Genomic DNA, 27,085 nt, shown 5'->3' with positions numbered 1-27,085 from the left:
ATTGAGGGCTGCAATACACCTACTTCCACAAAATACTGATTGAAGGGTGCCATATACAGCCAGGTCCATAAATATTGGGACATTGACACAATTGTAACATTTTTGGCTCTATACACCACCACAATGGATTTGAAATGAAACGAACAAGATGTGCTTTAACTGCAGACTGTCAGCTTTAATTTAAGGGTATTTACATCCAAATCAGGTGAACGGTGTAGGAATTACAACAGTTTGCTTATGTGCCTCCCACTTGTTAAGGAACCAAAAGTAATGGGACATAATAATAATCATAAATCAAACTTTCACTTTTTAATACTTGGTTGCAAATCCTTTGCAGTCAATTACAGCCTGAAGTCTGGAACGCATAGACATCACCAGACGCTGGGTTTTATCCCTGGTGATGCTTTGCCAGGCCACTACTGCAACTGTCTTCAGTTCCTGCTTGTTCTTGGGGCATTTCCCTTCAGTTTTGTCTTCAGCAAGTGAAATGCATGCTCAATCGGATTCAGGTCAGGTGATTGACTTGGCCATTGCATAACATTCCACTTCTTTCACTTAAAAAACTCTTTGGTTGCTTTTGCAGTATGCTTTGGGTCATTGTCCATCTGCACTGTGAAGCGCCATCCAATGAGTTCTGAAGCATTTGGCTGAATATGAGAAGATAATATTGCCCGAAACACTTCAGGATTCATCCTGCTGCTTTTGTCAGCAGTCACATCATCAATAAATACAAGAGAACCAGTTCCATTGGCAGCCATACATGCCCATGCCATGACACTACCACCACCATGCTTCACTGATGAGGTGGTATGCTTAGGATCATGAGCAGTTCCTTTCCTTCTCCATACTCTTCTCTTCCCATCACTTTGGTACAAGTTGATCTTGGTCTCATCTGTCCATAGGATGTTGTTCCAGAACTGTGAAGGCTTTTTTAGATGTCGTTTGGCAAACTCTAATCTGGCCTTCCTGTTTTTGAGGCTCACCAATGGTTTACATCTTGTGGTGAACCCTCTGTATTCACTCTGGTGAAGTCTCTTGATTGTTGACTTTGACACACATACACCTACCTCCTGGAGAGTGTTCTTGATCTGGCAAACAGTTGTGAAGGGTATTTTCTTCACCAGGGAAATAATTCTTCAGTCATCCACCACAGTTGTTTTCCGTGGTCTTCCGGGTCCTTTGGTGTTGCTGAGCTCACCGGTGTGTTTTTTCTTTTAAAGAATGTTCCAAACAGTTGTTTTGGCCACCCTAATGTTTTTGCTATCTCTCTGATGGGTTTGTTTGGTTTTTTCAGCCTAATGATGGCTTGCTTCACTGATAGTGACAGCTCTTTGGATCTCTTCTTGAGAGTTGACAGCAACAGATTCCAAATGCAAATAGCACACTTGAAATGAACTCTGGACCTTGTATCTGCTCATTGTAATTGGGATAATGAGGGAATAACACACACCTGGCCATGGAACAGCTGAGAAGCCAATTGTCCCATTACTTTTGCTTCCTTAACAAGTGGGAGGCACATATGCAAACTGTTGTAATTCCTACACCGTTTACCTGATTTGGATGTAAATACCCTCAAATTAAAGCTGACAGTCTGCAGTTAAAGCACATCTTGTTCGTTTCATTTCAAATCCATTGTGGTGGTGTATAGAGCCAAAAATGTTACAATTGTGTCGATGTCCCAATATTTATGGACCTGACTGTACCTGCTTCCACCATATACTGATTGAGGGGTACTATATACCTGTTTCCACCAAAAACTGATTGAGGGGTGCCATATACCTGTTTCCACCAAATACTGATTGAGGGGTGCTATATACCTGTTTCCGCCAAATACTGATTGAGGGGTGCCATATACCTTCTTCCACAAAATACTGATTGAGGGGTGCTATTGCTATATTACTACTTCCACAAAATACTGATTGAGGGCTGCAATACACCTACTTCCACAAAATACTGATTGAGGGGTGCCATATCCTTGTTTCCACCAAATACTGATTGAGGGGTGCTATATACCTGTTTACGCCAAATACTGATTGAGGGGTGCCATATACCTGTTTCTGCCAAATACTGATTGAGGGGTGCTATATACCAGTTTCCACCAAAAACTGATTGAGGGGTGCTATATACCTTCTTTCACAAAATACTGATTGAGGGGTGCCATATACCTGTTTCCACCAAATACTGATTGAGGGGTGCTATATACCTGTTTCCGCCAAATACTGATTGAGGGGTGCCATATACCTTCTTCCACAAAATACTGATTGAGGGGTGCTATTGCTATATTACTACTTCCACAAAATACTGATTGAGGGCTGCAATACACCTACTTCCACAAAATACTGATTGAGGGGTGCCATATCCTTGTTTCCACCAAATACTGAATGAGGGGTGCTATATACCTGTTTACGCCAAATACTGATTGAGGGGTGCCATATACCTGTTTCTGCCAAATACTGATTGAGGGGTGCTATATACCAGTTTCCGCCAAATACTGATTGAGGGGTGCTATATATCTTCTTCCACAAAATACTGATTAAGGGGTGCTATATACCTGTTTCCACCAAATACTGATTGAGGGGTGCCATATACAGTACAGACCAAAAGTTTGGACACACCTTCTCATTCAAAGAGTTTTCTTTATTTTCATGACTATGAAGGCATCAAAACTATGAATTAACACATGTGGAATTATATACATAACAAACAAGTGTGAAACAACTGAAAATATGTCATATTCTAGGTTCTTCAAAGTAGCCACCTTTTGCTTTGATTACTGCTTTGCACACTCTTGGCATTCTCTTGATGAGCTTCAAGAGGTAGTCCCCTGAAATGGTCTTCCAACAGTCTTGAAGGAGTTCCCAGAGATGCTTAGCACTTGTTGGCCCTTTTGCCTTCACTCTGCGGTCCAGCTCACCCCAAACCATCTCGATTGGGTTCAGGTCCGGTGACTGTGGAGGCCAGGTCATCTGGCGCAGCACCCCATCACTCTCATTCATGGTCAAATAGCCTTTACTTTCAAAGTTTTCCCGATTTTCCGGCTGACTGACTGACCTTTATTTCTTAAAGTAATGATGGCCACTCATTTTTCTTTACTTAGCTGCTTTTTTCTTGCCATAATACAAATTCTAACAGTCTATTCAGTAGGACTATCAGCTGTGTATCCACCTGACTTCTCCTCAACACAACTGATGGTCCCAACCCCATTTCTAATGCAAGAAATCCCACTTATTAAACCTGACAGGGCACACCTGTGAAGTGAAAACCGTTTCAGGGGACTACCTCTTGAAGCTCATCAAGAGAATGCCAAGAGTGTGCAAAGCAGTAATCAAAGCAAAAGGTGGGAAGGTGTGTCCAAACTTTTGGTCTGTACTGTACCTTCTTCCACAAAATACTGATTGAGGGGTGCTATTGCTCTATAACTTCTTCCACCAAATGCTGATTGAGGGCTTCGATATATATCTTCTTCCACAAATACTGCTCTTCTCTATGGACTTAGGCAGAGGGTATAGCTGGCCAGCTAAGACCTGTCCTAGGTTGCTAATATAGCTTATGTGTTTATACAGCTAGACCTGCCAATAACCTTAATACAGTTCCTATGTTTGTGTGTTGAAGACAAAAGCTGAGTTATTTACAGTGACTTCATGTTTGTATGTCATATAACTGTTATATATATATTGTGTTCACAGAAGCAGAAAAGATAATATGTCTTTAAGATTCATTATATAATGTAAGGTAAGCTTAATGACAGCAAAAACAGCAGAAAGCATAGAGGAATCTTGACAAATCACAGCCAGCCTCACACACAGCAAGAGTTTTGACCCATTACAGCCAGCCTCACACACAGCTTCTGTGGGAAATTCCCATAGCAGGAGCTGCTGGAATCATTATTCACCAGAGAGAGGAGCTGAACAGACACATAAGAGCTATGTTATATGGAAGCAAGAGGCCAAAATAGGTATTTAAAACAGTTCTATAATGTTCCTACTGTTAATATAGTGATTAGAACTGTATACTGAACTAACTATATGTGTTTACTTACAGTTCTACCAATTGCAAATACCATACAAACGAACTAATGAGCCATACAATCATACAATCCAAACAAATTGCATACAAATGCGAACTGCTCATACCAGATCATAAGCAATTGTATAGAGCAAACTGTAGAGCAAGTGAACTATTGGTTAACCTCAGATATACCTCTCAGAAAGAGATCATAAAAGGCTTAAAAAACGTTGTCAGAGTACAGATACTGAAGAGAGAAATACACTGCTCAAAAAAATAAAGGGAACACAAAAATAACACATCCTAGATCTGAGTTAATTAAAAATTCTTCTGAAATAATTTGTTCTTTACATAGTTGAATGTGCTGACAACAAAATCACACAAAAATAAAAAAATGGAAATCAAGTTTTTAACCCATGGAGGTCTGGATTTGGAGTCACACTCAAAATTACAGTGGAAAAACACACTACAGGCTGATCCAACTTTGATGTAATGTCCTTAAAACAAGTCAAAATGAGGCTCAGTAGTGTGTGTGGCCTCCACGTGCCTGTATGACCTCCCTACAACGCCTGTGCATGCTCCTGATGAGGTGGCGGACGGTCTCCTGAGGGATCTCCTCCCAGACCTGGACTAAAGCATCTGCCAACTCCTGGACAGTCTGTGGTGCAACGTGACGTTGGTGGATAGAGCGAGACATGATGTCCCAGATGTGCTCAATTAGATTCAGGTCTGGGGAACGGGCGGGCCAGTGCATAGCATCAATGCCTTCGTCTTGCAGGAACTGCTGACACACTCCAGCCACATGAGGTCTAGCATTGTCTTGCATTAGGAGGAACCCAGGGACAACCGCACCAGTATATGGTCTCACAAGGGGTCTGAGGATCTCATCTCGGTACCTAATGGCAGTCAGGCTACCTCTGGCGTGCACATGGAGGGCTGTGCGGCCCTCCAAAGAAATGCCACCCCACACCATTACTGACCCAATGCCAAACCGGTCATGCTGGAGGATGTTGCAGGCAGCAGAACGTTCTCCACGGCATCTCCAGACTCAATCTGTCACATGTGCTCAGTGTGAACCTGCTTTCATCTGTGAAGAGCACAGGGCGCCAGTGGCGAATTTGCCAATCTTGGTGTTCTCTGGCAAATGCCAAACGTCCTGCACGTGTTGGGCTGTAAGCACAACCTCCACCTGTGGACGTCGGGCCCTCATATCACCCTCATGGAGTCTGTTTCTGACCGTTTGAGCAGACACATGCACATTTGTGGCCTGCTGGAGGTCATTTTGCAGGGCTTTGGCAGTGCTCCTCCTGTTCCTACTTGCACAAAGGCGGAGGTAGCGGTCCTGCTGCTGGGTTGTTGCCCTCCTACGGCCTCCTCCACGTCTCCTGATGTACTGGCCTGTCTCCTGGTAGCGCCTACATGCTCTGGACACTACGCTGACAGACACAGCAAATCTTCTTGCCACAGCACGCATTTATGTGCCATCCTGGATAAGCTGCACTACCTGAGCCACTTGTGTGGGTTGTAGACTCTGTCTCATGCTACCACTAGAGTGAAAGCACCGCCAGCATTCAAAAGTGACCAAAACATCAGCCAGGAAGCATAGGAACTGAGAAGTGGTCTGTGGTTACCACTCCAGAACCACTCCTTTATTGGGGGTGTCTTGCTAATTGCCTACAATTTCCACCTGTTGTCTATATCATTTGCACAACAGCATGTGAAATTGATTGTCACTCAGTGTTGCTTCCTAAGTGGACAGTTTGATTTCACAGAAGTGTGATTGACTTAGAGTTACATTGTGTTGTTTAAGTGTTCCCTTTATTTTTTTGAGCAGTGTATATCCACCATTTTATGTTGAATGACAAGATTGAACAGTTGAACCACCATCTTCAAGCATTTGGTGCGCTCTTTAAACCTACTGCTTGCATAGAACTACAGGAATTACAGAGTAATAGACAGTCTGGTTAGACAAAAAAGTCAGAGATATCAAAATTCTTCTAATGCCACAGCGCAAAAGGCACTTCATAGTTCTGCGCCTGTCACAGAGGGTCATTTTGAAAATGACAGGCAGAGGAAGAGGCAGACCGTTTCGCAGGGTTGGTAGGGGTTGGGCAGGTGCACCAGGCCGGAGACTAAGTGGGAAGCTGGAGAAGGCGCGTGCGATAACTTCAAAAGGCGCACCAGAGTTGGTTGAGTGGCTCACTCAGCCTTCCGCTTCTGCATCCTACTCATCCTCTGTATCTGCACTCTCCTCACACTCTGCTGTGTGCACCCCCAAATACACCACCACCATAGCCCCAAGTCAGAGGAATTATTTTCCCATCCATTCCCAGACCTTACCGATGTGCAGCCATTTTTGGCATCGGATGAGAAAGAGGAGGTAGCAACGGCTGCCACCCAGCAGTCTGACGACAGTACCCAGATCAGCCGAAGAATGGTGGTCCCCGCTGTTGATGCCTACTCCGAGATCTAAAATGTCCAGTGATGGTGAAGGTGACGATGATGACGTGTCGATGGACGTCACGTGGGTGCCCACAAGAGAGGAAGAGGAGGGGAGTTCAGAGGGAGAGACGGAGCAGCACATAGGGAGGAGAAGCAGGCAGAACTCTCAGTGCACGGGAGGCAAAAAGCAGACTGAAAATGTATCTAGAGCAAGCCATCCACCATGCACGGTCACATCTTATGCTCCCAGGACGCCGGCAAATGGCTCCGCAGTGTGGGCTTTTTTTAACGTGTCAGCTGCTGATAATAGTGTTGTCATCTGCAGCCTGTGCTGTCAACGCATAAGTCGCGGTAAGCTCAACACTCATCTAGGGAAGCCCGCCTTAAAAAGGCACCTGGCCTCCCATCACCGAGCCGTCAGAAACCACAAAGCCACACTCCCGGCGCTCCCCGTCCTACCTCTTCTCCTTCTCTCTCCTCCCATTTGTCCTCCACTCCACCTTCCAACGTGCCGTCGTCGGGTTCATCTGGCACAAGGCAGGCATCCTTGGCCCAAATGTTCGAGCGTAAAAAAATGATGAAGCTGGATAATCCTCTTGCTCAACGGCTGACCAATTGCTTCTCGGAACTGCTAGCCCACCAACTACTGCCATATAAATTGGTGGACTCGGAGGGCTTTAGAAAATTTGTGACTATTGGCACACCTCAATGGAAGGTCCCCGGAAGGAATTATTTTTCCTAGAAGGGCATCCCTGAACTATATGGCTACGTTCAGCAGCAAGTTAACATATCTCTGGCACACAGTGTCAGTGCCAAGATACATCTAATCACAGACATGTGGTCTAGCAAACACGGGCAGGGAAGGTACATAACTTTTACTGCCCACTGGGTGAACCTTCTGACGGCCGTCAAGCATGTAACCCGTGGCCCCCGGATTTGGTGTTACTGCCACGGATTTCATGGAGGCCTGCCTCTTCTTCTCCTCCTCCTATTCCATCCTCTGTCTCCTCCTCAGCTGACTCCTCCTATTACACTGCTACAGCCTCTTCCGCTGCACCCCTCAAGCTCCCCAGAACCTATTCGACGTGTCAGGTGAGACGTTGCCATGCTGTGCTGTGGCTGTTGTGCCTGGAAGCCAAGAGCCACACCGGTCCTGCACTGCTTTCAGCTCTGCGGTCACAGGCTGATTAGTGGCTAACCCCGCTCAATTTGACAGTTGATAAAGTGGTGTGCAACAACAGTGCCAATCTGCTGAGCGCGCTTAAACAAGGCAAAATGACACACTTAGTCGTGAAATGATCCGTTGCCAAATACCCTGGGGTCCAGGACGTCTTGAGGCAGGCCAGGAAAATCTCTGGCCATTTTAGAAGATCTTATACGATCATGGCTGGCCTTGCTGACATTCAGCAGCGACACCACCTGCCCATCAGACGTCTGATTTGTGACTGCCCGACTCACTGGAACTCCACCTTGTATATGCTTGATAGGCTGCTCCAGCAGAAATGTGCCGATAACGGCTACCTGTACGAACTCTGCGGCAGGACAAGTTCTGGGGAGCTTGGTTTCATTTCACCGCACCAGTGGCTGCTCATGCGCGACTCATGCAGACTTCTGCGGTCATTTCATGAGATCACCAAACTGGTCAGTCGCAGCCAGGGCGCCATCAGTGACATCGTACCTTATGCCTTCTTTCTGGAGCAGGAGCTGGAAGATGAGGAAGTCGCAATGCTGAATTAATTCCTGGGGGAGCTACTCCATCTGAGACAAGACAGCAGGAGTCTGAAGAGGAGTCAGAAGAGGATGGTGGCTGGGGGGGGAGGAGCAAGAAGAGCAGACTTTAAAGGGTTTATCCCATCTTAGACAATGGGGGCATATCGCTAGGATATGCCCCTATTGTCTTATAGGTGCGGGTCTCACCTCTGGGACCCGCACCTACAAGGAGAAAGGAGCGGAGAAAGTTGAGGAGGGCGCACTGCGCATGTACAGCCGTCCTCCAAACATTTCTATGGAGCCGCCAAAAATAGCCGAGCCAGCTGGCTCGGCTATTTCCGTCGTGCCCATAGAAATGAATGGGAGCAGTGGGCGCACATGCACGGTGGCTCCCATTCACTTCAATGGGAGAGGCGGGGAGCTGCGCCTGGTGGTGTACGAACAGAGTCCTCCAGCCACAACTCTCCCCGGCTCCAGCCTCCTTGTAAGTGCGGGTCCCAGAGGTGGGACCCGCACCTATAAGAAAATAGGGGCATATCCTAGCGAAATGCCCCCATTGTCTAAGATGGGATAAACCCTTTAAACTTTTTTTTGTGTGTTTTCCGTGGCTGGGGGGAGGAGAACGAGGATGACCTTATCCTGGGCGATGAGCAGGAGCCAGGGTGCTCCACCGCTTCCAATTTAGTGCAAATGGGGGGCTTCATGCTCCAGTGTTTGAAGAGGGACCCCCTATAAAAAGCATAAAGGTCAAGGACCTGTACTGGGTGGCAACGTAATTAGACCCTCGGTACAAACACATAATGGCGGACATGTTACCAGCATCACAGAGGGCTGTCAGAATGCAGCATTTCCAGGCTGCATTCTGCTGTTGCAGGCACTGGCAGAGGAATTTCCACCCACAGCGAAACAGGTGCGGGTACCAATCCTACCGCACCTGCAAAAAGAGGCCCGTTTGAAGATGTGTTGGTCACTTCGGATATGAGATCATTCTTGCAGCCAACCCATCGACAGCCGCCCTCCGGATCCAGCCTGAGGGAACGCCTATACCGATGGGTTTTCGACTACATCAGGTTAACGGTAGAGATGTCCAGAACTATTCGCAGGCGAACAGTTCCCGGCAAACATAGCTTGTTCGCGTTCACCGCGGCGGGCGAACATATGTGATGTTCGGTCCGCCCCCTATTCGTCATCATTGAGAAAACTTTGACCCTGTACCTCACAGTCAGGAGACACATTCCAGCCAATCAGCATCATACCCTCCCTCCTAGACCATCCCACCTCCTGGACAGCATCCATTTTAGATTCATTCAGAAGCTGCATTCTTAGTGTCACACCGGTGACAGGTTTGAGAAGATCTGAAAGATTATCTGCTCATTAATGATCTGACAGCATCTTTTGGTTTACTTTGTCTGTGTGTTGCTTGTATGTTCAGGTGTGGATCATGTGACCTTTACCTTCCCCTATTTAGTTGGACTCCACCCATCACTCCTTGCTCTGGATAGCTTCATCTGGTGTTGGAAGAGCTGGAGTGTGGTTCTAGTTGAAGTCCTGATCATCCATCATCCATCATCCTTAGAAGTTAAGTGTTTCGCTTGTTGCGTTTTGTATTCCCCCCCCCCCCCCCCTCTGTTGTTTACTAGGCCTCAGTGAGATGCTGGTTCCTTCACCAGGGAAGGAGCAGGTTGTCTCTGCCCTGTCATAAGTCTAGGGCATCTGAGGCCCACTAGGGATTTCTAGGTTCCTGCGTATGGGCATCACTACCATCGAGAGGTGCCCATACGGATAGGAGTTAGGGCCAGGAGCAGGGTTTCATAGGTGCTGACCCTTTTCCTTCCCTAGCGGTGAGGCCTAGTGTCTTTTCCCTTCCGTCTTGTTGTCTTTTTGTGTTCTCCCCTACTACATCCGTGACATTATCCAGAGCCAATACTGCCATTTTTTGTTCTGATCTGTGCAGCTATGGATGCTATGACTGCACTGGTCGAACAGATGCAGAATTTGACTTTGGAGGTAGCAGACCTCCGTGCGATGGTTTTGCAAATTCAGAGCCCACAGGCTGCTGGTTCCGGTGGTGGGTTCCAGGCCTGCCCTGAACCGAAGGTAACTCTCCCGGACAGGTTTTCCGGGGGTAGTGACAATTTCATCCGGTTCAGGGAGTCATGTAAATTATACTTTAGGCTTCGTCCATACTCTTCTGGTGATGAGTGTCAACGTGTGGGTATGATTATTTCATTACTTAAAGAGGACGCACAATCTTGGGCTTTTTCTCTGCCGACCGGATCACCGTCCCTCCGGTCGGTAGATGAATTCTTTAGAGCCTTGGGTCTAATCTATGATGACCCGGATCCAGTGGCGTACACACAATCCATGGTGCCCCGGTGAGAAACTGATCCATGTTTCCCCCCCGGTCTCGGGAGGGGCATTTCCCCGGGCAATAGGAGATTATGGGGCCCCTGTGTCCCCACCCGCCCTCAAACCACATACACACACAGCCCCACCCATAAATCGCGCCCGTACCTCTTACATCCAGTGACGTCTCCTTCGATGTAGATGCTCTGTCCTCGTCTTCTCCTTTCAGACCAGACCACCATTTTTAATCTCTGCAGTTTGACAAAAAAAAAATCTTAGTTTACCACTTTTCCATCATCCTACCATCTTCTGGACAAAACATCCTACTAACCCAATACTGTGCCCTGTGGTCCCCAATAGTGCCCCCAATATTGTGCCAGTATTAAGTGCCAACTGCCCCATGTGCCAGTATCAAGTGCCAACCGCCCCCCCCCCATTTTCCAGTATCAAGTGCAAACCTTCCCCCCCATTTTCCAGTATCAAGTGCCAACCTCCCCCCCCTCATTTTCCAGTATCAAGTGCCAACCTCCCCCCCCCCTCATTTTCCAGTATCAAGTGCCAACTCCCCCCCCCCCCTCATTTTCCAGTATCAAGTGCCAACTCCCCCCCCCTCATTTTCCAGTATCAAGTGCCAACTCCCCCCCCCTCATTTTCCAGTATCAACTGCCAACTTACCCCCCCCTCCTCATTTTCTAGTATCAAGTGCCAACCTTCCCCCCCATCTTCCAGTATCAAGTGCCAACCTTCCCCCTCCCCCTCCTCATTTTCCAGTATCAAGTGCCTCCTCATGTCCCAGTAAAGACCGGTATTAAAAAAATATCATAAACACTTACAGTGGCGGAAATAATTATTTGACCCCTCACTGATTTTGTAAGTTTGTCCAATGACAAAGAAATGAAAAGTCTCAGAACAGTATCATTTCAATGGTAGGTTTATTGTAACAGTGGCAGATAGCACATCAAAAGGAAAATCGAAAAAATAACTTTAAATAAAAGATAGCAACTGATTTGCATTTCATTGAGTGAAATAAGTATTTGAACCCCTACCAACCATTAAGAGTTCTGGCTCCCACAGAGTGGTTAGACACTTCTACTCAATTAGTCACCCTCATTAAGGACACCTGTCTTAACTAGTCACCTGTATAAAAGACACCTGTCCACAGAATCAATCAATCAAGCAGACTCCAAACTCTCCAACATGGGAAAGACCAAAGAGCTGTCCAAGGATGTCAGAGACAAAATTGTAGACCTGCACAAGGCTGGAATGGGCTACAAAACCATTAGCAAGAAGCTGGGAGAGAAGGTGACAACTGTTGGTGCGATTGTTCGAAAATGGAAGGAGCACAAAATGACCATCAATCGACCTCGCTCTGGGGCTCCACGCAAGATCTCACCTCGTGGGGTGTCAATGGTTCTGAGAAAGGTGAAAAAGCATCCTAGAACTACACGGGAGGAGTTAGTTAATGACCTCAAATTAGCAGGGACCACAGTCACCAAGAAAACCATTGGAAACACATTACACCGCAATGGATTAAAATCCTGCAGGGCTCGCAAGGTCCCCCTGCTCAGGAAGGCACATGTGCAGGCCCGTCTGAAGTTTGCCAATGAACACCTGAATGATTCAGAGAGTGACTGGGAGAAGGTGCTGTGGTCTGATGAGACCAAAATAGAGCTCTTTGGCATTAACTCAACTCGCTGTGTTTGGAGGAAGAAAAATGCTGCCTATGACCCCCAAAACACCGTCCCCACCGTCAAGCATGGGGGTGGAAACATTTTGCTTTGGGGGTGTTTTTCTGCTAAGGGCACAGGACAACTTATTCGCATAAACGGGAAAATGGACGGAGCCATGTATCGTGAAATCCTGAGCGACAACCTCCTTCCCTCTGCCAGGAAACTGAAAATGGGTCGTGGATGGGTGTTCCAGCACGACAATGACCCAAAACATACAGCAAAGGCAACAAAGGAGTGGCTCAAGAAGAAGCACATTAAGGTCATGGAGTGGCCTAGTCAGTCTCCGGACCTTAATCCAATCGAAAACCTATGGAGGGAGCTCAAGCTCAGAGTTGCACAGAGACAGCCTCGAAACCTTAGGGATTTAGAGATGATCTGCAAAGAGGAGTGGACCAACATTCCTCCTAAAATGTGCGCAAACTTGGTCATCAATTACAAGAAACGTTTGACCTCTGTGCTTGCAAACAAGGGTTTTTCCACCAAGTATTAAGTCTTTTTTTGTTAGAGGGTTCAAATACTTATTTCACTCAATGAAATGCAAATCAGTTGCTATCTTTTATTTAAAGTTATTTTTTCGATTTTCCTTTTGATGTGCTATCTGCCACTGTTACAATAAACCTACCATTGAAATGATACTGTTCTGAGACTTTTCATTTCTTTGTCATTGGACAAACTTACAAAATCAGTGAGGGGTCAAATAATTATTTCCGCCACTGTATACTTACCTCCTTAGCAGCGATGCGATGCAGGCCTCTTCTGGCCTGTGTCCCGCGCTGTAAAGCTCAGGCGGCGCGATGACATCATTGCGCCGCCTGCACCGCTCTGATAGGCTGCGGGCCTTGTGCCGGCAGTCTATCAGAGGAACAGGGAAGGGAGACGCCTCCCTCCCCTGCCCGGCCGCAGCACAGCAATCTGTATCGCTGTCCTGAGGACGGCGATACAGATCACTATGGAGATGAACGCTTCCACAATGGAAGCGTTCATCTCCCTGTCACCTGCCGCCGCCGCTGAGCGGGCCCACACCTGAATCTGAGTGGCACTACTGCAGGGGCCAGGGGTCCACAGCCGGCCGGGCCCCCTGGAGTGCCGGGCCCGGTCGCAACTGCGACCCCTGTATGTACGCCACTGCCCTGATCAGATCTCTCAGGCCGAGACCAAGTTACAGGGTTTGCGGCAGGGAGAACGTTCTGCGGAGACCTTTTGCTTTGAATTTAGGAGATGGGCTACGGATACAGAGTGGAATGATTCTGCTCTCCGTAGCCAATTCTGACAGGGTCTCTCTGAGAGACTGCAGGACGCATTGGCTTTTCACGAATATCCTGAGTCATTGGAAGCAGCTATGTCCCTTGCTGTACGTCTTGATAGACGCATGAGGGAGAGATCTCGGGGTCCTCACCTTCAGAACATACTGTCCAATAAGGGTACTGCTTCCTTTGACACTTATGGTGGAGAGACTCGGGTGGTTGTGCCTTGTGATGAGCCTATGCAGTTAGGAGGAGCTACTCCTGGCAAAAGCTTGGGTCATGTGAAAGGAGTCTGCTTTTGTTGTGGCAAGAAGGGACATTTTGTGAATATTTGTCCGTACTTGCAGCATCAAGGTGTAAACCAAAGGAAAAAAAAGTTTAATCCCCAAATTACTATTGGAAGTGTGGGTGGGCAGCAAGAAAACCTACTTTTGTCTTTTACTGGTAGTACCCGTTTTCTCCTGTCAGCCGAGGTGGCGCTAGAGTCCAAAACTGTGAAAATCAAAGCTTTTATCGACAGTGGGGCAGGAGTTAACTTGATTGATGGACAGTTTGTACGCATTCACGGGTTGACTACTAATGCATTAGAGAATAGTATTTCTGTCTTTGCAATTGACTTAGCACCTCTCGCCCAAAAATGCCTGTCGCAGGTAGTGAATGACATTCATTTAAGAGTGGGTGATTTGCATCAGGAATCTATCTCCTGTTATGTGTTGGAGGGTCTGCCTGCTCCGTTGGTGTTGGGCTCACCATGATTAAGCAAACATAACCCTAACATCGATTGGCAAGCGAGACAGATTCTCGAGTGGAGTGATTTTAGCATGGACAACTGTCTTAATGCATCGTTCTCTATGGTTACCACTACAACTGTGCCCTCGTTCATTTCTGAATTTTCTGATGTGTTTTCTGAGAATGGTATTTGTGGGATTTTACTAGTTTATGACGTAAAGTCATGATTTTATGAAGGACACGGAGGCGAGTATTGCTTAACTCTTTCTTTACTGGAAAACAGCAGCAAAGAAGATAATCAGAAAACATTTCTTCAATACAGATAGTAGCCCCTCCCCTTAGTCCCCTCATATAGGGACCTCCTCCACATCTCAACTTCCTCTTTCTTTGGTAACGGAACTGCAAGCCGAAACCGGAACGCCAAAATGCAAGAAGATGAAAACCGGCGTGACTTCAACCGATGACGGAACATGGAATGATCCCCAAACGAAATCCTGGTAGGATGCAACAACACAGGGGAACAATCCTCCACAGATTGCTGGGAGCTTGAATCAACCTGGAACGAAAATAAATAAAAATAGCAAGGAGCCGAGGAAGAAAACTCCAAACAGTAGTACTGATACACTAAAATGCAAGGGTTAATGTAAAAATACAACAATATACATAGCATTCAGAAAACGCCAAAATCCACGGGGAGGGTGACAAAAAGTGAGTGGGACAATACTCGCCTCCGTGTCCTTCATAAAATCATGACTTTACATCATAAAATAGTAAAATCCCACAATTTTATTTCAGGACACGGAGGCTCATATTGCTAGTTCAAAGCCGATTCACTATAGACTAAAATATATGCGGACTTGGTCTGAAATAAAACTCCCTGAAAGTAGACGCTCGAGACCAGTCTGCCAGTCTCATGACGTCCTCCAATTTAGCTCCCGACAATGTCAGGGACGTGTCCGAAGCTCCTCGAACCGAATGGGCCGTGAAAATGGAGGTGTCGATGCCGGACAAGGAAAATATCCATTTCACCCAACGCGACTAGGTGACACTGGTGACCGGAAGGTGAGGACGGCGAAACGAAATGAACAATTGCGAGTGAAACGCAGGACGCAGAGGTGAGGTCCGAGCCTCGTATTCCTTGAGGCATGCCACCGGACAAAGGATCAAAGATTCCGGAAAAGCTGGATAATCCACCGACCTAATATTGGTTTTAATGCGACGTGAGATATTAAAGGTCACGCCTTCCGGGGTGAATGAGCGAGCGTCGTAGTTCAACGCCCGCACGTCCGACACCCTTTTACAGGAGACGAGACACAATAGGGTAACCAACTTGGCTGACAGCTGACGTAAGGACAGCTCCTGATTGACCGGCCAGGTTGACAGAAAAGATAAGACTGTAGAAACATCCCAAGAACTCGAGAAACGAGGACGGGGAGGACGGGTGAGGCGTGATCCCCTAAGCAGGCGACACACGAGGGGATGGCGCCCAGCCGGGCAGCCCTCAAACCCCCTATGGCCGGACGAGATGGCAGACCTAAAAACATTAATAGTATGATAGGCCTTACCGTCCTTATGCATGGAAGAAAGAAAAAGGATAATGTTATTTACTGAAGTCGTAACGGGATCCAGGTTCCTAAGCATGCACCAATCAGACCATGACTGCCATGCAGACTTGTAAGCCCTTCTGGTTCCGGGGGCCCATGCGCTCTCCAGAAGGAATCTAGCAGTCTCCGAAACCTCTGAGAGTTGACTGGAACTCCTGAAATCCTGCAAGCCAGCAGGCGCAAAGAGTCGGAGACCACCAGAGGGTGTGGATGACCCAACGGTCCCTGTAACAGGGTCTCCGACTGAGGCAATAACAGGGGGCTGTCCACCAACAACTCCAGGAGTTGCAGGAACAAGATTGTGTCCTCCAAAAAGGGATCACTAAAACCATGTCCGCCAACTGGTGACGCACCATGGCAAGAACCCGTGGTATCAGGGAAAAAGGTGGAAAAGCGTACGTCAGGTCCCTCGACCACTGTTGAAGGAACGCATCCACCGCATCCGCGGATGGGTCCGGCCTCCAACTGAAGTACCTGGGTAGCTGGGCATTCCATCGAGACGCGAAGAGGTCGATGGAGAACGGACCCGAAAGGGACAATACAGAGGTGAAGGCTCCCTCGTCCAATTTCCAGTCGCTGGAGTCGGACATGAAGCGAGAACTCCAATCGGCCTGAGTATTCTGGAGCCCTGGCAGGTATTCCGCCACCACCAACACGTTGTTGGAAAGGCAAAAATCCCCAAACTCCTTGGCCAGATGGGTTAACATCCTGGATCGGGTACCTCCCATGGAGTTGATATATCGCACGGCCGAAACGTTGTCCATCCGAAGACGAACACACGCCCTGGCCCTCCCCTTGGCGAAACTGCGGATCGCAAAAGGTCCCGCCAGGAGCTCCAGTGTGTTGATGTGCAGACTCGATTCGGATGCTGCCCAAGGGCCTCCGGTGGATACCCCTTCGCAATGGGCACCCCATCCCAGGAGGCTGGCGTCTGACTCCACCACCAGATCCGGACAAGGGCAATCCACCAAACCAATTCGTCTCAGGTGTCCGAGTCCAAAAGAATCAAGTCCGCATAAGTTGCCCCCGTCTGCAGGTGGGCAATCTTTAGGCGCTGCAAGGCCCGATAATGCAGCAGTGCCGGAAATATCGCCTGAATGGAGGATGATAAAAGACCTATCACCCTGGCCAGCTGGCGAAGAGACACCCGAGGCAAAGACAATGTGCTACGTAATTCTTAGCGAATCGCACGCACCTTCACTGGGGGAAGGCTGAGGGTCAAGGACTCTGAGTCCACCAGGAAACCCAGGAACACCATGGTCCTGGACGGGACCAGGCAGGATTTTTCCCGGTTGATAATGAAACCCAAGTTGGTCAGGAGGGACATTGTCAGGCGGAGGTGATCGTGAATGGTGGAGTAATCCCTGGCCATGATCAAAATGTCGTCCAGATAGACTATGAGCCTCACCCCCCGACTGCAGAGCCAGGACATGACAGGGCGTAGTAGCTTGGTGAAGCACCACGGAGCGGACGACAGGCCAAAGGGAAGACACGTGAAGCGCCATAGGGTGTCCCACCAACGGAACTGTAATAGGTCCCTTGAGGCTGGGGCAATCGGAACCGGGAGGTATGCATCCTTCAGGTCTAGTTTCACTAGCCAGTCGTGAGGGAGGAGCATATCCCGAAGGAGGTGGATGCCCTCCATCTTGAAATGACGGTATCTTATGAAGGAATTTAAGGCCTTTAGATTTATTACTGGCCTGAATTGGCCCCCTTTTTTCTCTACGAGGAATATGCTGCTGATCAGCAGGTCTGGGGTCTGGGAAGCTGGCTCTATGGCCCCTTTCTGGAGCAGTTCATTTAATTCATCGTCTATGAGGGATTGGGCAGTCCGTGTCGAACAGATGAGCGGCGGAGTCACCATAGAATATGGGGTCGACACTAGTTCTATGTGAAAACCCCGGATCGTGGACAGAATCCACGGATCCGCGGTGATTGAGGCCCACACATGCTAAAAGAACCGGAGTCTGCCCCCTACCCACTGATCCGAAAAAGGGGGAAACGGTTCAGCTGTCCTCGATATGATCTACCCCGTCCAAAGGAGCTTCGTGATGGGAAGAAGGACGGAGGTTGTCTCGGGTCCTGAACGGAGGACCGGAAGGATGAAGATGAGGGGCCTCGTCCCGAACCTCGGAACTGGAAGGACGCACGGCCGGCCAGACGGCCCCTAGTACTGCCGGCCCTGGAGGAAACCCGGCTATTAAAAACCCTGCGCATAGAGGTTTGCGCCTTATCAAGGGCAGTAAATGTCTCCACAAATTTCCCCAGCTCCTTAATAAAGGGGTCACCGAACAGGAGCCCCTGGGCGTCTATGCCCGACTCAGTAAGGGCCATGTTGGCCAATTTGGGTTCCATCTTTATCAGGATGGCCTTCCTGCGTTCAATAGCAATAGAGGTGTTGGCATTCCCTGCCAAGCATATGGCCCTCTGGACCCAACCTCTTAGCTCCTCTGGGTCCACCAGGCGTCCTTCTGCCTTTGCTGATTCTGCTAAATCGAAGATCTTAGCCAGCGGACCCATAATGTCCAATAATTTGTTCTGGCAAGCCCGAAGGGCTGAGTCCAGGCCTCTACGGGGGCTAAATCCTGATTTGGACAGGAACTGAACGACCTTAGGGTCGACAGCAGGTGTTTCACACACCTTGTTTGGTATAACCGGACGTGGCCATTTGGCCCGTAATTTGTTCCTGGCCTCCTTTACTAAGGGGCTTGGATTCTATGTAGCTAGCGACATGGGGGGCCGGCAGCCACTCAGATGACCTGGGGTGATGGAGAGAGTCCGGGTCAAATAAAGGGGAACCGGACGGATCCGTAAGGGATGCCTGCGCTTCGGTCGTCGCCGACGACTTAGCCGCAGCCGGGCGGGAAACCGGTCCAGGCTGCCCCTCATCCAAATCAAACTCTTCCCCCTCAGAGTTCACTGGGGAAAGCAAATTAACCTCCTCCTCAGACTCCTGAGAGTCAGATTCTGGTTCAGGCTGGGATCTAGCCATCTTCCAATTCCGTGCACGTTCTGCCTGGCGCGGACAGGCTCTTTTGCACGACCGGAGCGCGCTGTCAGATGATGGAACAAGGCCATCCGTCAAGGAGTTTCTGGAGGTATTGGGTAGTGATACCGTGGTATCATGAGTCATGGTCACTGTCTTAGCACAGAGGACCTGAGACAGGGAGATAGTGAGGGCTGTGGAAACTGAACCCATTGCGGACAAAATGGCGTCCGAAATGGATTGATGTAAAGCCCTAGTCTGGGCATCTGCCGAAGGAGGAAAAACTCCCCCGGGAGGGGGCACCGCATAGGGCACAGCGGCAGAAGGGTTAGACTCCAGAGTGGGGCTGCCTAGAAGCAAGGCAGAGGTAGCTGGAGTAAGTGTAATGACCGGCGTCACACACAGGGAGGGAAATGGGAAAGCCCTGCCCAAGGGAGAGGGAAAGGTGGTGACCCCTGACTCACCTTGCGGCTGGCACCTGACTGCCCTGACGTCCCTAGACGGGTTCCTCACCCGTGCGGCGATCACGTGCCTAAACCCTGTTTTTCCCTAGAATGAGCCCTAGATAGTGAACGGGCCGGTGGGATCGCTAGTCCGCACCACTGACACTAAGAGGGAAACACCAGGGAGAGGACAGACAATACAGACAAACACATACACCCAGGTGGGCAACCACAGCAGACCACAAAGGTCCAACAGGGATCCGGAGGGTAACGTTCTGGACCAACTACCAGAGAACGCAGCAACACAGCTCCAGAGGGTCAGAATAGAAGTCCAGGCAGGAAGCTCTATATCTGGCAACCAGAGAAGTGTGAGAGGGGAATATAAGAAGTTGGGAGTGCTAGACAAGGAACAGCTGAGGAGAAGGAGCTACGGATCCCTGAGTGAGCCAAAAAGGGTTGCAAAGCAAACTCAGAAAGCTACCATAAGAAAACAGCCCTATCTTACATAGAGCACGCAGCCAACCGCTGCGACTTCCTGACCCCGGGTATAACGGAGTCAGGCGTGGTTCTTGACACCCTCGTGACAGTACCCCCCTCTCTACGAGGGGCCTCCGGACACTCAGGACCAGGTCTCTAAGGATGAGAGGCATGAAAAGCCCGAACTAGACTGTCGGCTTTTACCTCAGACGCAGGAACCCACATTCTTTCCTCGGGACTGTAACCTCTCCAATGCACCAGATATTGAAGAGAGCGGCGGACCCGACGAGAATTAACAATTTTGGATATCTGAAACTCTAGATTACCATCCACAACAACAGGAGGGGGTGGCAGCGGCGACGGTTCTAGAGGTGGAACATATTTTTTGAGTAACGACTTATGAAAGACGTTATGGATTTTAAAAGTCTGAGGTAGCTCCAGTCGAAAAGCCACGGGGTTGATGATGGCTACAATTTTGTAAGGGCCAATGAACCTAGGACCCAGTTTCCAAGAGGGAACCTTTAATTTAATATTCCTAGTAGACAACCACACATAGTCATTCACTCCTAGGTCCAGACCTGGCGACCGTCTCTTATCAGCCATGCATTTGTATTTACCTCCCATATTTTTCAAGTTAGCTTGCACCTTCTGCCATACCAATGAAAGAGATGACGAAAACTATTCCTCTTCGGGAACCCCAGAAGACCCCCCCTCATTGAAAGTACAGAATTGGGGATGAAAACCATATGCACCAAGAAATGGTGACTTGCCAGTGGATTCCTGACGACGATTATTTATGGCAAACTCAGTTAACGGTAAATATGACCACCACAACTCTTGGTTTTCAGACACAAAACATCTTAGATATGTCTCCAGGTTTTGGTTGGTGCGCTCAGTCTGTCCATTCAACTGAGGATGGAAAGCTGAGGAAAAGGACAAGTGTACCCCCAAACGGGAACAAAAAGCTTTCCAAAATTTAGTAATAAACTGGGTACCCCGATCCGAAACAACATCGGAAGGGACCCCATGAAGCTTCACGATTTCACTGATGAATACCTGAGCAAGAGTCTTAGCATTAGGTAGTGCGGGTAACGCAATGAAGTGTACCATTTTGCTAAACCTGTCCAGTACTACCAAAATAACTGTTTTACCCGCAGACAAAGGCAAGTCAGTGATAAAATCCATTGACAGATGTGTCCATGGTCTATTGGGAATGACGAGTGGTAATAGAGACCCTGCAGGATGTGTATGAGAGACTTTTGCGCGCGCACAGGTAGAACAAGAAGACACAAAATCCAATACATCCTGACGCAACCTTGGCCACCAAAAACGACGAGACAATAGCTCCAAGGTTGCTTTACTACCCGGGTGCCCAGCAAGTGCCGAATTATGATGTTCCTTTAATAATTCGAAACGCAGGTTCAACGGTACAAACAATTTCTCTGAGGGGAAAGCGACCGGGGCGTCCCCCTGGGCCTCTAACACCTTCCCCTCCAGAGCAGAGTGTACCGCAGAAACAACCACTCCTCTTTGAAGAATGAGTACCGGATCACTCACATTACCCCCTCCAGGGAAACAACGAGATAGTGCATCAGCCTTGGTATTCTTTGCCCCAGGACGATAGGTAATAACAAAGTTGAACCTGGTAAAAAATAGCGACCACCTAGCTTGTCTAGGGGTGAGACGCTTAGCTGATTCGAGGTACAGAAGATTTTTGTGGTCCGTAATCACAGTGACGGGGTGAACTGCCCCCTCTAAAAAGTGACGCCATTCTTCAAACGCTAGTTTAATAGCTAATAGTTCCCTATTGCCAATATCGTAGTTCTTTTCTGCTGCAGATAGTTTTTTAGAAAAGAAAGCACAAGGACGCCATTTGCCAGGAGACGGACCCTGAGACAGCACAGCCCCCACTCCCACCTCTGACGCATCGACTTCAACAATAAAAGGCTGAGAGACATCAGGCTGGACTAGTACAGGTGCTGAGGTAAACCTCTCTTTTAGAGAGGAAAAAGCAACTTTAGCGGCGTCAGACCATTTAAAAAAATCTGTCCCCTTCCTAGTCATGTCAGTAAGGGGTTTTACAATAACTGAATCATTTTTAATGAATTTCCTATAGAAATTTGCGAAGCCAAAGAACCGTTGCAGTGCTTTGAGGTTCTAAGGAAGATCCCAATCTAAAATTGCCTGGACCTTCCTAGGATCCATTCGGAAATCAGAAGCAGATAAAAAATAACCTAGGAATTGTATCTCCTGAACGGCGAAGACACATTTTTCAATTTTAGCATATAATTTATTCGTTCGTAGGACCTGCAGTACCTGTCTGACATGCACCTCATGTGTTTTCAGATCAGACGAATAAATTAAAATATCATCTAGGTATATTACCACAAACCTGCCGATTAGATGACTAGAAATGTCATTAACGAAATGTTGAAAGACGGCAGGAGCATTGGTCAGACCGAAAGGCATAACTAGATTTTCATAATGCCCCTCAGGGGTGTTAAAAGCTGTCTTCCACTCATCCCCCTCCTTGATACGAATCAGATTGTAGGCCCCCCTAAGATCAAGTTTGGAGAACCACCTAGCACCCGCAATCTGGTTAAACAGGTCAGGAATGAGAGGAAGAGGGTATGGGTCTCGGATGGTTATCCGATTTAATTTGCAAAAATCTAGGCAAGGACGCAGGCCCCCATCTTTCTTTTAACGAAGAAAAACCCTGCAGCCACGGGTGAAGAAGAGGGTCTGATGTGTCCCTTAGCCAAGCTCTCGGAGATATAATCTTTCATGGCTTGTCTCTCTGGACCTAAAAGATTATATAACCTGGTCTTGGGTAACTTTGTGCCGGGAATAAGGTTAACTGGGCAATCATAAGGACGGTGAGGTGGTAACTTCTGACAACCCTTTTCATGTCCTCAAAATCCGAAATAAATGTAGGTAGGGTAGTTATGGAGGCGACTAAGCAATTGCTATTTAAGCAATTTTCTCTGCAATGCTCACTCCACTCCGATATCTCCCTGGCCTGCCAATCCACCACTGGATTGTGCGCTACCAACCAGGGAAGGCCCAGCACTACCGGAGTGGGAAGCCCCTCCAGAACATAACATGAAAGCATCTCATTATGGTGGTCCCCTACCCGAAGGTGTAAATTATGAACAATGTGGGTGAGGTTTCTCTGAGACAGAGGAGCAGAATCAATAGCGAATATGGGAATAGGTCTCTGTAGCGTACAGAGAGACAAACCCATAGTGCGGGCAAAATGGGCATCTATCAAATTTACCCCTGCTCCACTGTCTAGAAAGAAAAAATAGTATCTGTCTTAATACCAAAAACAATAACCGCTGGCAACACAAATTGCGATGTACGTATGGAGGAAACATATACCCCCCGGCTGACATCCTCCACACAGCCTGGGGTTAGTAGTTTTCCGACGGTCTTTTGTTTCTGAGGAAAGAAGGACAGACATTAATGAAATGACCCCTTTCCCCACAAAAAAAAAAAAAAAACACGCCTACGGCGAGCCTCAGGAGGACGGACCTGACGAGTAGTTCCTCCTAGCTGCATAGGCTCGTCTAAGTCCGTACAGACTAACTGCTGCTTGGGAGGGATTACCAATTGCTCCGGTTTTTTCAACCTGTCCCTAAGGCGTCTATCTATACGGATAGAAAGGGACATAACCGCATCAAGGGAAAAGGGGGTCTCATATAATGCAAGCGCATCCTTAACCCTTTCAGATAACACAGAGCAGAACTGACTCCTGAGAGCCGGGTCGTTCCATTGGGTATCCGTAGCCCACCTACGGAAGTCAGAGCAATATTCCTCTACCGGCCGCTCTCCTTGTAGGAGTCTCCATAATCTTGATTCAGCCAGTGCGACTCGGTCAGGGTCGTCATATATGAGACCCAAGGCCCCGAAAAACTCATCCACTGACCGAATAGCCTGGGAATCAGTGGGTAAAGAGAACGCCCAGGACTGCGGGTCCCCCTGCAGCAGGGAAATAACAACCCCCACTCGCTGTTCTTCATTACCAGAGGAGTACGGGCGCAGTTTAAAATATAATTTACAGGCCTCACGGAATGTCAAAAACTTGTCCTTTCCCCCAGAAAATCTGTCAGGGAGAGGGACCTTGGGTTCCGCAACAACCTGGTTACCAGTAGCAACCGCTACTGTAATTGTAATTGCTGCTGTTGCTGGAGGACCAACGCCTTCAATCCTGCCACCTCCAAAGACAGGCCATGAAATTGTTTGGACAGAGCAGCAATTTGATCCATACTGGATTCTAAGTAGGTAGAAATTTTTTATTTTTTTACCTACACCAAATAAGGGCCAGATATAATGTAATGACCGACGTCACACACAGGGAGGGAAAAGGGAAAGCCCTGCCCAAGGGAGAGGGAAAGGTGGTGACCCCTGACTGCCCTGACGTCCCTAGACGGGTTCCTCACCCGTGCGGCGATCACGTGCCTAAACCCTGGCTTTCCCTAGAATGAGCCCTAGATAGTGAACGGGCCGGTGGGATCGCTAGTCCGCACCACTGACACTAAGAGGGAAACACCAGGGAGAGGACAGACAATACAGACAAACACATACACCCAGGTGGGCAACCACAGCAGACCACAAAGGTCCAACAGGGATTCGGAGGGTAACGTTCTGGACCAACTACCAGAGAATGCAGCAACACAGCTCCAGAGGGTCAGAATAGAAGTCCAGGCAGGAAGCTCTATATCTGGCAACCAGAGAAGTGTGAGAGGGGAATATAAGGAGGTTGGGAGTGCTGGACAAGGAACAGCTGAGGAGAAGGAGCTACGGATCCCTGAGTGAGCCAAAAAGGGTTGCAAAGCAAACTCAGAAAGCTACCATAAGAAAACAGCCCTATCTTACATAGAGCGCGCAGCCAACCGCTGCGACTTCCTGACCCCGGGTATAACGGAGTCAGGCGTGGTTCTTGACACCCTCGTGACAGTAAGGGACATGATTAAATAATGCTAGCAGCGTTCTGGCAGAGAACAGGTTAAATGAGCACCTTATACTAATATCTAGTCAAACCTGTGGGAGATAAAACTAAACTGCGACCCCAGAAGCTAACTTTGCAAACCTGACAGGAGCGCGGAAAGTATGAGGCGGCCGTTGGCTTGCAGGCACTAAGACGTACGAAATCTCGCGAGATCTCGGACACCTATGGTGACCTGAGCACCGAGATCATGCGATAGCGAGACCCCGGGCGCAATCCAAAATGGCCGCCGAACTCTCGCGATACTAGGATTGCAAGAATAAGCCAGAAGAAAAAGAGAAGATGGCGCCCGGGAACCGCGACCGCCGGAAGAAAAGCGGGACCCGCAGAGGGACAAGGTAAGTCCCGGGCACCGGAGAAGCTGCACTAAGCGAAGGGGGGAAACTTACCTCTCAGGAACGTAGTAAAGAGAAGGGAAAACACGGATAAGAGTATCTGGAAAGAAAAAGAATTAACAGAGAAAAAGAGGGGGAAAAACAACCCCCGAAGGGAGGAGAGAGAGTCTAAATTACCACAAAAATAAGCTATATGACAATAAGAAAAACAATATAATAAGACAAAATTCCCACCAACAGTCCCGGAGGACTATGGTGGTGTACTTAACTGAACCGCAGCAGCAAAGAAAGAGGAAGTTGAGATGTGGAGGAGGTCCCTATATGAGGGGACTAAGGGTAGGGGCTACTATCTGTATTGAAGAAATGTTTTCTGATTATCTTCTTTGCTGCTGTTTTCCAGTAAAGAAAGAGTTAAGCAATATGAGCCTCCGTGTCCTGAAATAAAATCAGGAGTTGCCTCCGCACTGGGAGTATGACTGTCCCGTCAATCTTATTCCCGGAGCTAAATTGCCCAAATCTCGGTTGTATAATCTTTCGAAACCCGAAAGAAAGGCTATGCGAGAGTATATCACCGAGAGTTTGGCAAAGGGACATATTAGACTATCCAAGTCCCCAGTGGCTGCTGGATTTTTCTTTGTAAAGAAAAAGGATGGTACCCTGAGACCATGTATGGACTTCCGTGAGCTCAATCGCATTACTGTCCGTGATCCTTACCCCCTTCCTTTGATTCCGGAAGTCAGATTGTTGGTGCCAAGGTGTTCTCTAAATTGGATCTGAGAGGGGCATATAATCTGGTAAGGATCAAGGAGGGGGATGAGTGGAAGACCGCTTTTAATACCCCTCAAGGTCATTTTGAAAACCTGGTCATGCCCTTTGGGTTAACCAATGTTCCTGCGGTTTTTCAACACTTTGTCAAAGACATCTTTCATCATCTGGTGGGGAGGTTTGTGGTTGTATACCTTGATGACATACTAATTTATTTGCCTAATATGGGACTCCTCAGGATCATGTGAAACAGGTGTTACAGATCCTAAGAGAGAATAAGTTGTATGCTAAGATGGAAAAGTGTGTATTTGCTGTACAGGAAGTGCAATTTCTGGGTTACCTGCTATCATCCTCAGGTTTTCGTATGGATCCCGAGAAGGTCCGTGCCGTGTTGGACTGGGATCGACCCCTAAATCTGAAAGCTCTTATGCGGTTTTTGGGGTTTACCAACTACTACCGTAAATTTATCTTGAACTATCGGTGGTTAAACCTTTAACAGACATGACTAGGATAGGTGCTGATATTTCTATCTGGTCTGATGCGGCATTACAGGCCTTTTCTGCTGTGAAAGAATGTTTTGCTTCGGCCCCTATTCTGGTGCAACCGGACGTGTCTCAGCCATTTATTGTTGAGGTTGACGCGTCAGAGGTTGGGGTAGGAGCAATATTGTCGCAGGGTCCTTCACCCAGTAAATGGCGCGCATGTGGATTTTTCTCTAAAAAACTTTCGACTGCTTAAAGGAATTATGATGTGGGGTATAGGGAATTGCTGGCCATTAAGTTGGCATTCGAGGAATGGCGGCATTGGTTGGAAGGAGCAATTCATCCTATTACGGTAATTACGGATCACAAGAATCTGGCCTACTTGGAGTCGACTACGCGACTGAACCCAAGGCAGGCCAGATGGTCATTGTTTTTCACCAGATTTAACTTCATCGTCACTTACCACCCTGGGGTTAAGAATGTCAAGGCGGATACTTTGTCATGTAGCTTTCCTGGGGGGAATGAGTCTAATGACCCTAGTCCCATTTTATCTGAAGGAGTAGTTATTTCCGCTCTTTATCCTGATCTCGAGGCCAGGGTGTTGGAGGCACAGGAGGATGCTCCGGACTCTTGTCCTCAGGGGAAATTGTTTGTTCCCCCCGAATTACGTCACAAGGTGTTCGAGGAACATCACTGTATGATGCTTGCTGGGCACCCTGGGAGCAGATCGACTATCGATCTCATCTCTCGCAGATTCTGCTGGCCGGGGTTGCGCAAGT

This window comes from Bufo bufo, chromosome 4, assembly GCF_905171765.1.
Source record: "Bufo bufo chromosome 4, aBufBuf1.1, whole genome shotgun sequence".
Classification (NCBI taxonomy): domain Eukaryota; kingdom Metazoa; phylum Chordata; class Amphibia; order Anura; family Bufonidae; genus Bufo; species Bufo bufo.
This window is presented reverse-complemented; position numbering follows the sequence as displayed.